Raw genomic sequence first — 11,879 nt, 5'->3', positions numbered from 1 at the left:
GCTCCGTGCGGGCCGCGGGCCGGGACGTCGGTGGGCCGCGGCGGGAGGGCAGGGCCGGGGGCGTCTCGGGTCATGGGCGTGGGGGCGGGGGCGTGTGGAACAGAATGGGGGGAAGCGTCTGCGTTTTCCCACTTCAATAGCTTTAAAGGTGGATTCTTCCTCCCTCCTCTTCTCCACTTTCCCTGGGGTCGGTCTGGCTCTAGTCACCTCTGCGACACCTCCCTCGACCCTTTCCGACACCGCCCTGCACCCCCAGTTCCGCCCCCCGACAGAATTAAGTTTTTCTTCACTGGGCTCTTCAAGTCTGCATTGGAATCTGCAATACACTTGGATCTGGGGGGTGGTTCTCGTCCTGCACCAGGTCCTGAGCCTCTCAGGCAGGGACTTTGGCTTGCCCATTGTAGGGCCTGACACTTAGGAAGCGAGGCAGGAAACTCCGTATGCTCTTAAGCTGGGAAGTCGTCACAAGAGTTTTTATTACGGGATGTTTTGGTTTCTCTTGGTGTTCCCATCCTTTGGATCAGGAAGCCAGCTTTGTTTTTAGGTATGTAGGGTGGACTGGAATAACATCGTTGGGGTCCACCCAGCCTGTTCTGACTTCAGTTCTTCCGTGACCGTGTACTTAGGGCCACTGGTAGTGGCATGTGGAGAAACTCGTCTTTACCCGCGTACAATTATCAAAGCCATTTGAGTGTGAGTGAAACCTTTCTGAGGACGACTTTGGCACATGGTATCTTGTTTCATAATAGTTTCATGTTTGGAAAGCGTTGCTGGTGAGGCTATTATTTAGTAGGGGCAAAGGATTTTTGTTTTATTAAATACTTGTAAATGAATTGTAAAGTGTTTGGGGTACTCAAAGACAAAAGAGGCATGGTATAAATCTGTAATATAAATCTAAACTGTTAAATACAGTGCTTTTCTTTATAGAAAATCATTTCAGAAACTTAGAACCAATTTTTATGTATGGGAAAGGAAGGAGTGGTATAGTTAGTACTGATCTTTTGACGTGATTGACATTTATGAATCATGACGAGGTATTTCATTTCTTGACTAAGAGCACTGGGCGAAAAATACACATGTACATGTCTGTATTAATTAAAAAAAAACTTTTAAGAGGTTTTTACCTTAGGGCGTGTACGCTCATGGGGGGCTTTTGGGGGGAGAGAGAGAGAGACAGTGAGAAGGAAAATGAGAAATCACTCCCCAGGGGTATGGCCATGCTGCAATCCCTTCTTCATTTTACTCCTGGGATCTTGGGTACGCATGCACACACACCTGGCGATTTTCATGGCCCGGGATCTGGGACTCAAACTGCAGTTGACCATGTGGGAGTTCAGCAACATAACCACTACACTATCTGCTGGCCCCGTGTTTTTTTTGTTTATTGGTTGGTTTTTTTAAGGTTTTGCTATAGGCATTTGTGCTTTCCAGAGACAGGAGGAGAATGTAAGAAATCACCACTTGGGGAACATGACTACACCGCAGTCCCTTCTCCATTCTCCTGTTGGGATTTCTGTGCACACTGGCACCCATGACTGGTGTCATTTTCAAGCTGCTGGGTCTGAGTCTGTAGAGTCAGTGGAGTTGGGTCCGGACCTCCACGCCACCACCTGGCCCCTATTAATTTTTTTTAATTGCCAGAAGGCCTGTGCACTAACTAGAGAGGGAGAAAGCAAGCACTCCCGGTGGGATGTAGTCATGCTGCAGTTCCTTTTCCTCCTCCCTGTCACGAGTTTGGATGTGTGCCTACCTGCCCACCTGGGCCCAGAACCATGGTGGGCCGTTGGGGATCCAGCTCCCAGTATGCTAAGGGGCTAGCCCTTTTTTTTTTTTTTCCAGTTTCCTTGTTTATTTCTGCCACTGGAGTAAGAGGAGACAGGTATCAGACCAGCCTGTTTGGCACTGGTTAAGGGAATCAGATTCCCACATGGCCAACTGAGATTTAAATCCCAGCTCTGGCCTCAGAAGCTTGAAGAACAGCCGGAAATGTGCATGTGGGCCCCCAAAATCCTCACAGGAAGCCTGTGTGCACACACATCCAGTGTGCATACGGAGACCTTGGGGTGCACATCTTCAGCATCATGGAGCATCGTTACTGCTGTGCCACTTTGGCTGGCTGTTATTTATTTCAAAGGCTTTGGTTAGGACCACATTTCAAAATGGAAGACTTTAAATCTTTTCCACATCACTTCATCAGAATTATACGTATATAAAACTTTTTTAAGAATGGGGTCTCACTGTCTTGAGCTCCCCCTGCCTCAGTCTCACAGCCAGGACCAGAGGAGTGTACCTCCATACCTTACTCTTCCAGAAAGACACACCAGCATGCATGCTCATGCACCTGGTGTGTTTTTTCAAGTCGCAGAGTCTAGGACTCAAACTATACAATTGACCATGTGGGATCCAGCTGCCTTAACCACCAAGCCAGTGGATCCTTGAGTATTTCTTCCCTTTTTTTCCAGTTTGCTGTAGGGCATGTGTGCCCACTGGAGAGAGAGAGAGAGAAAGTGAGAAATCACCCTGGGGGGGTGGGGGTGGCCATGATGCAATCCATTCTCCTCTCAGGATTTTCGGCACACACATACATGTACCTGGTGTGTATTTTAAGGCTCTGGGTTCAGAACTCAAAACATACTGTGTCAGTCATGTGGGATTCAGCCACCTTAACCTCCATGCCACCTGCTGGCTGGAGGATCTTTAATTAAGTTAGCATATAAACACAGTTGTTCACTGATATCTGTCCAGTGCCTGAAATAGAGCACGGCTCGTAGTAGGTACAGAGTAAATATTTAAATGGATCAAGGGTTCCCTGGACATTTAAGATATACATGGTGGTATTTATCTATAGTAAATAGTTTCTCTGTAAACATTTTAAGGCTTTGCAGGCCATGTATAGTTTCTCTCTAGTGTTCTTGTTTGCATGTGTGCACAGACCTTCACGTTTCTCAACTCTCTAAAAATGTAAAACCATTCTTAGCTGCTGGGACAAGTTGAATTTAGTCTGTGTCCTGGAGTGTGTCAATCCCTAACTTAAACCCTAATACTAAATGGCCAGGGCCAGCAAGTGGTGTACTGGTTGAGGCCCTGGACTCCCACATGGCTGACCAGCGTTCAAGTCCAGGTCCTGGAGGCCTTCTCTCTCTCTCTCTCTCTGTCTCTGTCTCTGTCTCTGTCTCTTTGGTGAGCATGTGTGCCCTATAGTAAAGTGAACAATAATAAATGAAATTATAGGGGCCAGCAGGTGGCATGGTGGTTAAAGGCACTGGACTCCCACATGGCTGACCACGGTTTGAGGACTGGACCTGGCAGCTCGCTCTCTCACTTTCTCTTTCTCTCTCTCTTGCTTGTCTCTCTCTGGTCAAATTAAAATGAGTAAACAAATAAAGTTAAATAAAGTGATCTTTAGAAAAAAGATTTGAAGAAAAAAATAAATGAAATTATCTAAGTAAGTCTTTTTTTTTTTTTTTTGGGAGGGGTTTGTTATAGGGCGTGTGCGCTCACCAGAAGACAGAGAGACAGAAAGCAAGAAATCACCCCCCAGGGGGAATGGCCACACCGCAAGCCCTTCTCCATTCTCCTCTCAGGATATTGGGTTTGCGCCCGGCATGAGTTTAAGCCATCGGGTCTGGGACTCGAACCACGATTGACTACATGGGAGTCCAGCCACATAGCCATTACGCTAACTGCTGGTCCCATAATTCTTTTTAAAAAGTACTAAATGCCAGTACCTGCTGGGTTTTTGTTTCTTTGATTCTGGTGCCTGCCTTCAGCTATTTTGCTATTACTCCTATGGCTGACTGCCCTTGGTGCAGGCACTGTGCTCTTCAGATTGGTACTTTTAATGTAATGGGAACTGGGAAAGATAATGAAACTTGAAGTTATATTTAAGATTATTGAAAGATTGAAAAGATACTCTGCATTGATTACATGACACTGATTTTGTTCTTTTGTGATTGCTGACTCTAAGCCATCTTTTTTTTTTTTCCTTTTTCCTTTTTTAGAGGTTTTTTGCTATAGGGTGCGAGCGCGTGCGTGTGCCAGAAAGGCAGAGAGAGACAGAAAGTGAGAAATCATCCCCCAGGGGGATGGCCACGCTGCAATCCCTTCTCCATTCTCCTCTTGGGATCTTGGGTATGCATGCACATGCGCCCGGCATGAGTTTTAAGCCACTGGGTCCAGGACTCGAACTGTGGTGGAAATCCAGCAACATAGCCATTACGCTAACTACTGGTCCCTCTATGCCATCTTTAGGATATTTGAAGGTTAGGAAAAGCCAAATTCCAAATAAGTGACTTGAGGCAATAGTATAGGCTTTGCAACTTCTGCCTGAATTCAGGTCCCACCTCCATTTACTACTGGTATAATCTTGAGTTGCTTCACATTATCTCTGTGCTCCAGTTTCCTCCTATCGGTTTCCTCACACTACAGGTGTGAGGATAATAAAATGTGTCGTTAGATGATGTGTGTTTCAGAGGCTACCTGGCAGAGAGGGTGGGCTGTGGCCATTGCTCTTGCTCACACGCTTACCCTCCTAGTAAGGTGGGGAGAACACTAAGGAGAAGCAGAAGCTGCTGGTTGATCGAGTGCCTGGTCACCCTATTCCTGAGACACCTTATAACTGCTGCCTGCTATATCAGTGGTGTCTTTGGGAAGTGAAACTAGTTTCTGCTTGGTCCTCAATACTTCAGATGTGGTGAGGCAATGATTCTGTTGTGCTTCCCATTGGTGCTTTTATAAGTGATCCACGCTGAGGGCCAGACGACAGTGCAGCACTAATGCAGTGCTCTGCAGTGGTGGACCCACGTGGGAGGGTCCTGGATTCACCTTCCAAGGTCTCCCTGTACACACTGGGCATGCACATACCTGTGCCCATGACCAAGGCTCAGGGTGGGATCATGGCACACAAACCCTGTTGGGGATCTCTTCCTCTCTCGCCCACTTTTATGGAAGAAATACACTGAATTTTTAAAATGTTATATATGTATGTAAATACACACACATTTATACATACACACATGGAACTGGAGATGCAGCTTGTTCATCCTCTGAGCCCAACACAATGGAGTCTGGGCCTGAAATCATGAGATTTCTTTTTTCTTTTTATTTTAAGAATTATTTTATTTAACTTTATTTTGTGTATTTCAATTTTATCAGAGAGGCACACAGTGAAAGAGAGAAAAAGAGATAAGGGTGGGGGAAGGTGAGAAAGCAAGCCACCAGGTTCGGGACTTGAACTACCCTTGGCAATGTGAGAGTCTAGCACCCTTAACCACCACACCAGCTGCCAGCCTGAAATCATGGATTTCAACACCACTGAACTTTCTTTTTTTTTTTGGAGAGATTTTCACTGTAGGGCGCGTGCGCTCGCCAGACAGACAGAGAGAGACATAGAGACAGAAAGCGAGAAATCACCCCCCAGGGGGGATGGTCACGCCGCAATCCCTTCTCCTCCATTCTCCTCTCGGGATCTTGGGCACGCACGCACACGCGCCCGGCGTGAGTTTTAAGCCACCGGGTCCGGGACACGAACCGCGGTCGACTACGTGGGAGTCCAGCGACATAGCCATTACGCCAACTGCTGGTTCCCAACACCACTGAACTTTGATGATAGTAAATTTTTCTTGTACTTTTGTTAAAGTTTGATAAGAGAGAGGTAGCTGGGGATAGTTTGGAGTGGAGTTGGAATATTAAATGTATGTTCTTAGGTGAGACCATTGTGTAACTTTTCGATCTGTGTAGAATTTGCTCTATTTTGTGACCTAAGTGATTTTTAAATTTGGGTTGAACAATTTGTTTCTTCCATTAACTCAAAAGTATAGAATGCAATAATGTTTCTTAGACAAAGTTTGATTTGAAGAACTTATTATTTTAAATTATTTAATTTTATTTATTCATTTATTTATTTTAATTTTACCAGAGAGAGAGACAGAGTGAGAGAGGGAGAGAGAGAGGCCACCAGGTCCGGGACTCAAACTGTGGTCGGCCATGTCAGAGTGTCCAGTGCCTTAACCACCATGCCACCTGCTGTCCCTGAAGTGCTTATTCTTCTGTAAGATAAAGCTTTTTCTTGTTTTTGTTTTTGTTTTAAAGAGGTTTTTTTCCTTAGGACATGTGCACTGGGATGGGTGGGAGAGAGACAGAGATGTGAGAGAGAAAGCAAGAAATCACACCCCTGGGGGGGTGGCCATGCCATTATCCCTTCTTCTCCATTCTCCTGGGATCTTGGGCACACGTGCACACACACCTGGTGTGAGTTTGAAGCCACCAGGTCCAAGACTCAAACCATGATCAGCTATGTGGGAATCCAGCGGTATAACCGCTGTGCCATCTGCTAGCCCCAAGCTAAAGCTTTTTAAAAAGAATTACTTATTGGGAACCAGCAGTTAGCGTAATGCCTATGTCACTGGATTCCTACATAGTCGACCGCGGTTCGCATCCCGGACCCGGTGGCTTAGAACTCACACCGGGCACGTGTGTGTGTGTGCCCAAGATCCCGAGAGGAGAATGGAGGAGAAGGGATTACGGCGTGACCATCCCCCCTGGGGGGTGATTTCTCGCTTTCTGTCTCTCTGCCTCTCTGGCGAGCGCATGCGCCCTATAGGGGAAAAAAAAAAGAATTATTAATTTTATTTATTATTATTATTATTTTAAATTTGACCATTGAGAGACAGAGAAAGGGAAAATGAGAAAGCAAGCCACAAAGTCTGGAACTCAAACTGCAGTTTGCCATTTGGGAATCCAGTGCCTTTACCACCACATCACCTACTGGCCACTCAAGAGAAAGCTTTTATTTTATTTATTTATTTATTTATTTTATTTATAGAGATTTTTGCTATAGGGCACATGTGCTCAACAGAGAGACAGAAAGCAAGAAATCATCCCCCAGGGTGATGACCACACCCCCAGTCCCTTCTTCATTCTTCTCTGGATTTTGGGTGCACATCACAAGCTCTTGGTGTGAGTTTTAAGCCACCGGGTCTGGGACTTGAACCGTGGTTGACTGCATGGGAGTCCAACATGTAGTTGGTTATACCATCTGCTGGTCCTGAGAGAAAGCTTTTCTTATAGAGATAATTTATTCTTGGACATTTGAATTCCACTGTTTCTGTATATGATATTAAGTATGACTGTAGTTTGCAAACCTGTAATCGAAGATGAAACCTGACAGCAAGACAAAACATTTAAATTACGACCATCTCCAGAAAACCCAGTGTCTAGTCACTGTATTAGGAAACTCTTAATGTGTAGAATAGCTGTATCTTAGCAGAGGCTTTTTCTTCTTAGATTCCCCCCGCCCCAAGTATAACACATAGACTAGCTCATAAAGCGTGAGTATAGCTCGATGAATTATCAAAAAATAAATACCCATGTAAGCAACTCTTAGATCAAGTAACAGAAAACATATCTGCATCCTATAAAAGCCCATTATGCCTTCTTCCAGGTATAACTCTCTCTACACCCACTCCCACCAAGGTTAGCCACCATCCTGAATTTTAGTATCATAGGTTAGTTTTAGGTTAGTTTTACCCGTTTTTGAGCTTTTGTGTATGGAATGATACAGTATCTATGTTTTTGAGTCTGCCTTTTGTTTTACATTGTTTTTGAGAGGTTTGTCCATATTGTTGCCGGTAATTGTAGTTCACTTCTTCACATTGTTATATAGTATTCTTATTTATTTTTTGATATAGGATGCATATGAGCCTAACTGTCAACAAAGAGAGAGAAAGAGAGAAAGCATCCCCTACAGGGGACAGCCAAAGTCACAATCCCTTCTCCATTCTTCTCTCGGGATTTTGGGCATGCACGCACACCTGCCCAGTATGTTTTTCTAGCCACCCAGTCCAAGACTCAAACCAAGCAGTTGGCCATGTGGTAGCCACCATAACCACTGCACCACCTGACGGTTCTGTTATTTAGCATTCTTTTGTAAATCTAACACAATTTCCACTGTGATCTAAACTTCCTGTTTGGGTCGTTTCCAGTTTGGAGGCCACTATGAATGTGCTTCTATGAACATCCTTCTTCATCTCTGATGAGTATTTGCTTGCATTTCTGTAGTTTGCATCATGCACCTAGTCCTGGGATTTTTAAATTACAGGATATGGATAAAATAAGCTTTAGCAGAAACTCTTAACAGCATTCATTGTTAATGGTTAGACTAATTCAATTTACTTCCTACCAGTACTATATAACATTTTCTTTTTGTATTACATATATCTGCCAGTGAGAGAAAGACCACCCCCTAATGAGGCGTGGTCACATTGTAATCCCTTCTCCTTCATATTACCTATCCTGTCAGGAACTGGGGCACACAGTCACGCACACTCGGCGTGTGTTTGAAGCTGCCAGGGCCAGGATTCAGTCTGTGGTTGCCTATGTGGGTTCTAGTTCCTTTAACTACTGGGCTAAGGCCAGCCCAACATAACAATTACTATGTCTCTAATCCTTTGCAACATTTTTTATTATTTCTATTTTTCAAAGAATTATTTTATTTAACTTTATTCATTTATTTTAATTTTACCAGAGAGGCACAGAGTGAGAGAGAGCTGGAAAGTGTGAAAGCAAGCCACCAGGTCCAGGACTCGAACCGTGGTCAGGCATGTGGGAGTCTAGCATCCTTAACCACCACGCCACCTGCTGGCCCATCCTCTGCAGCATTTTAGCTATTCTGGAGTTTATAATAGTAGCACATTATGGTTTTAATTTATATTTCTCTGATGACTAATGAGGTTGAACATCTTTTTGTGTTTAAAAAATATTTTTTTCTTTAATCACCAGCAGATACATGCGCTTTCCAGGGGCAGGGGCAGGGGTAGGAGTAGGAGCACCAGGGTGTGGTCGTACCACAATCCTTTTTTCTGCATTTCTCCATCCTATCATGATTTGGGGCATGTGCACATGTGCCTGTCACTTTTTTCAAGCTACTGGGGCCTTTGAACAGAGGTCAGCTGTGCAGTGTCTAGCTCTCACTGCACTGTGCGGCTGGCCATGTAATTTTTTTTAAAGAATTATTTAATTTAATTTACTAATATAATAATTTTTTTTAAATGTGATTGGAGAGAGACAGAGAGAGAAAGGGAAAGTGAGAAGAAAAGTCGCCCGGTCTGGGACTCTAACTGTGGTTGGCTCTGTGGCAGTCCAGCGTCTTAACCATTGTACCACCTGCTGGCACCAAGCCCTGTGGTTTTTCTGTTTGTTTTCTTCTCTAGCCACTTGGTTACTCTCTCTTGAAGCATTTGTCTTGCCTCCTTTTTGATTGAAAATAAGTAGAACACCTATGTGTTAACATATTATTCAATAGAAGTTGCCCTCTGGCAGTAGAAATACAGAGGAAAGAAAAAGAGGTGGAGACAAAAAAGTCTTATCTCACCTTTATGGCCACAGCTTGAGGGACAGAAACCTCTCCAGGTCCAAGGAATCTATTTCTTCCCAAACAGTGAAGATGAACTTGTCTCAGTCCTTGTTCAGACTCAGACGGCCCCAGTGCTGCCTTCCTATCCCAGCACGTTCATATGCCCTGTATCTTTCATCAGGAAGAATATGTATCTTATAAGATGGTGCTCTTGGGATCACTGTCCACCCTGTAACAAAGCTCAGAACAAACTACCCAGTTGGGGCCAGCAGGTGGTTTGGTAGTTAAGGGCGCTGGACTCCCACATGGGCAATCTCAGTTTGTGCCCCGGACCTGGTGGTTTGCTTTCTCTCTCTCTCTCTCTCTTTCTCTCTCTCTCTCTCTCTCTCACTTTGTCCCTCTCTGGCCAAATTAAAATAAATTAAATAACTAAAGTTAAGTAATAAGATAATATTTTAAAAAAGAACAAACTGCACAGTGTCAGACAGGTCGGGTTAAAGAATAGGTCTTACCAGGGAGAGAGAATGTAGCAGAGCAGGGTTAGCAGGAGAAGGAAGAGGTCTCCCATCTGCCTCTGTCTCATAGAGAGGCAGACTCAGAGTCTGTGTTCACAGGAAGGACTCTCATCCACCTAAGAGCCTCCCTCAGAGCCCAGCATGGGAGAGCAGTCCTGGAGTGGTGGGACAGGGGTGGCCAGCAGGCCTCAGTGCCAGTCTGATTTGGATTCAGTCGTATGAAAAAGCCCGCTGCCCAGCACCTGAGCGCCCTGGGCCCGTGGAACATTGTACCACCCTTGAGGAGGGAGCCCATGATCCTGTCAGGAGCTCACCTTGGACCTGGTCCTCCTGCTGGCTTGTCCAGGAGCGAGCTCTGGAGGGCGTTTGGGGACAGCTCTGCTCATTGCACGCTGTGTGCACAGCATCTGTGGAGTTTCTGAAGGGAACTCCAGCTTTACAGCTACAAGTCTTGGAACAGAACTTGCCTCACCTGTATCAGTTCTTGAGATTTGAAACTATAGCAACAAATATTTAGGTCAAAATAGATGACCTTGCTAAAAGAATAAGCATTCCAGGGGTTAAAATTCCCTTTCAGCATTAGCAATTTGCTGTGAATCTTCAGATGAGTATATTTTAGGTGCTGAAAATGACAGAGAATGAATGTGTCTTACAGTAGTTTTTAGTAAAATATGAGGTTGATATAATTGATAGGAATAATGCTTGTTGGGGGATCAGCGTTGGCATTATGTCTCTGTCGCTGGACTCCCATGTAGTCGACCACGGTTCTAGTCCCGGACCTGGTGGCTTAAATTCATGCCAGGTGCTTGTGTGTGTACATGTCCAAGATCCTGAGAGGAGAATGGAGGAGAAGGGATTGCGGGGTAGCCATCCCCCTGGGGGGTGATTTCTTGCTTTCTATCTCTCTGTCTCTCTCTCTGTCTTTCTGGCAATTGTACACACCCTATAGCAAAAATCTCTCCAAAAAAAAAAAATGTTTGTTGAACATAAGCCATTCTTTTTTTTTGGAGAGGTTTTCGCTATAGGGCGCGTGTGCTCGCCAGACAGACAGAGAGAGACAGAGAGACAGAAAGCGAGAAATCACCCCCCGGGGGGATGGTCATGCCGCAATCCCTTCTCCTCCATTCTCCTCTTGGGATCCTGGGCACGCACTCACACGCTCCTGGCATGAGTTTTCAGCCACCAGGTCCGGGACGTGAACCGCAATCAACTACATGGGAGTCCAGCGACATAGCCATTACACTAACTGCTGGTTCCCAACATAAGCCATTCTTGAGAGCTTGTTTGGAGGTTCTAGCAGGGGAGTGCAGCTACTCCTATACCCTTGACCAAAGCACGGGCCTCCTCTATCGGGAATGGTCGTCCTCTTTGACCAAGTGCGCAGCTTCGGGAGGGATGCACATGGAGTGGTGAGGGAGGAAGGGGACACCCACCTAGCCAGCCAGATCAGCCGAATCAACCCTGGCAATCAATGGGGTGACAGATGTTGCAGCCAGATTGCCCTCACATCCAACATAAGCCATTCTTAAGTTTTGTTTTGTTTCTTAGTTTTTGCTGTAGGGTGCATGTGTTCACCAGAGAGGGACAGAGAAACAGTAAGAAATCACCCCACACAAAGGTGCAATCCCTTCTTCTCCATTTTCCACCCTGAATTTTGGGTATTTAATACACATTTGTCAGGTGTGATTTTTCAAGCTACTGAGTCTAGCACTCAAACCATGGAGTCGGACATGTGGGATGCAATGCCCTAACACTGCTGACCCTGTTCTTAAGTATAATATTTTATCATATAGCTAAGTAATTGTAATTTCAGTCACTGTAGAATTGTTAAAAAAAAAAGGGGGTAAAAAATGAAAATGCAGGGCTGGCTGGCAGCATGGTTGTTAAGGACGCTGGACTCCCACATGACCGACTACAGTTCAAGTCCCTGACCTGGCAGCTTGCTTTCTCTCTCTCTGTCTCTCTCTCAATATGTCCCTCTCTGGTCAAATTAAAACAAATAAATAAAATAA

General features: G+C 45.1%; 1 protein-coding gene across 6 annotated transcripts in view; it reads left to right on the top strand.

Moving 5' to 3' along the window:
- The window catches only part of ATXN3 (ataxin 3), a 53,598-nt gene that overhangs the window by 383 nt on the left and 41,336 nt on the right, over window positions 1-11,879 (top strand). The gene's annotated exons all lie outside the window — the stretch shown is intronic.

The sequence above is a fragment of the Tupaia chinensis genome, unplaced genomic scaffold (assembly GCF_000334495.1).
Source record: "Tupaia chinensis unplaced genomic scaffold, TupChi_1.0 Scaffold000469_1, whole genome shotgun sequence".
NCBI lineage: Eukaryota > Metazoa > Chordata > Mammalia > Scandentia > Tupaiidae > Tupaia > Tupaia belangeri.
This window is presented reverse-complemented; position numbering and strand designations above follow the sequence as displayed.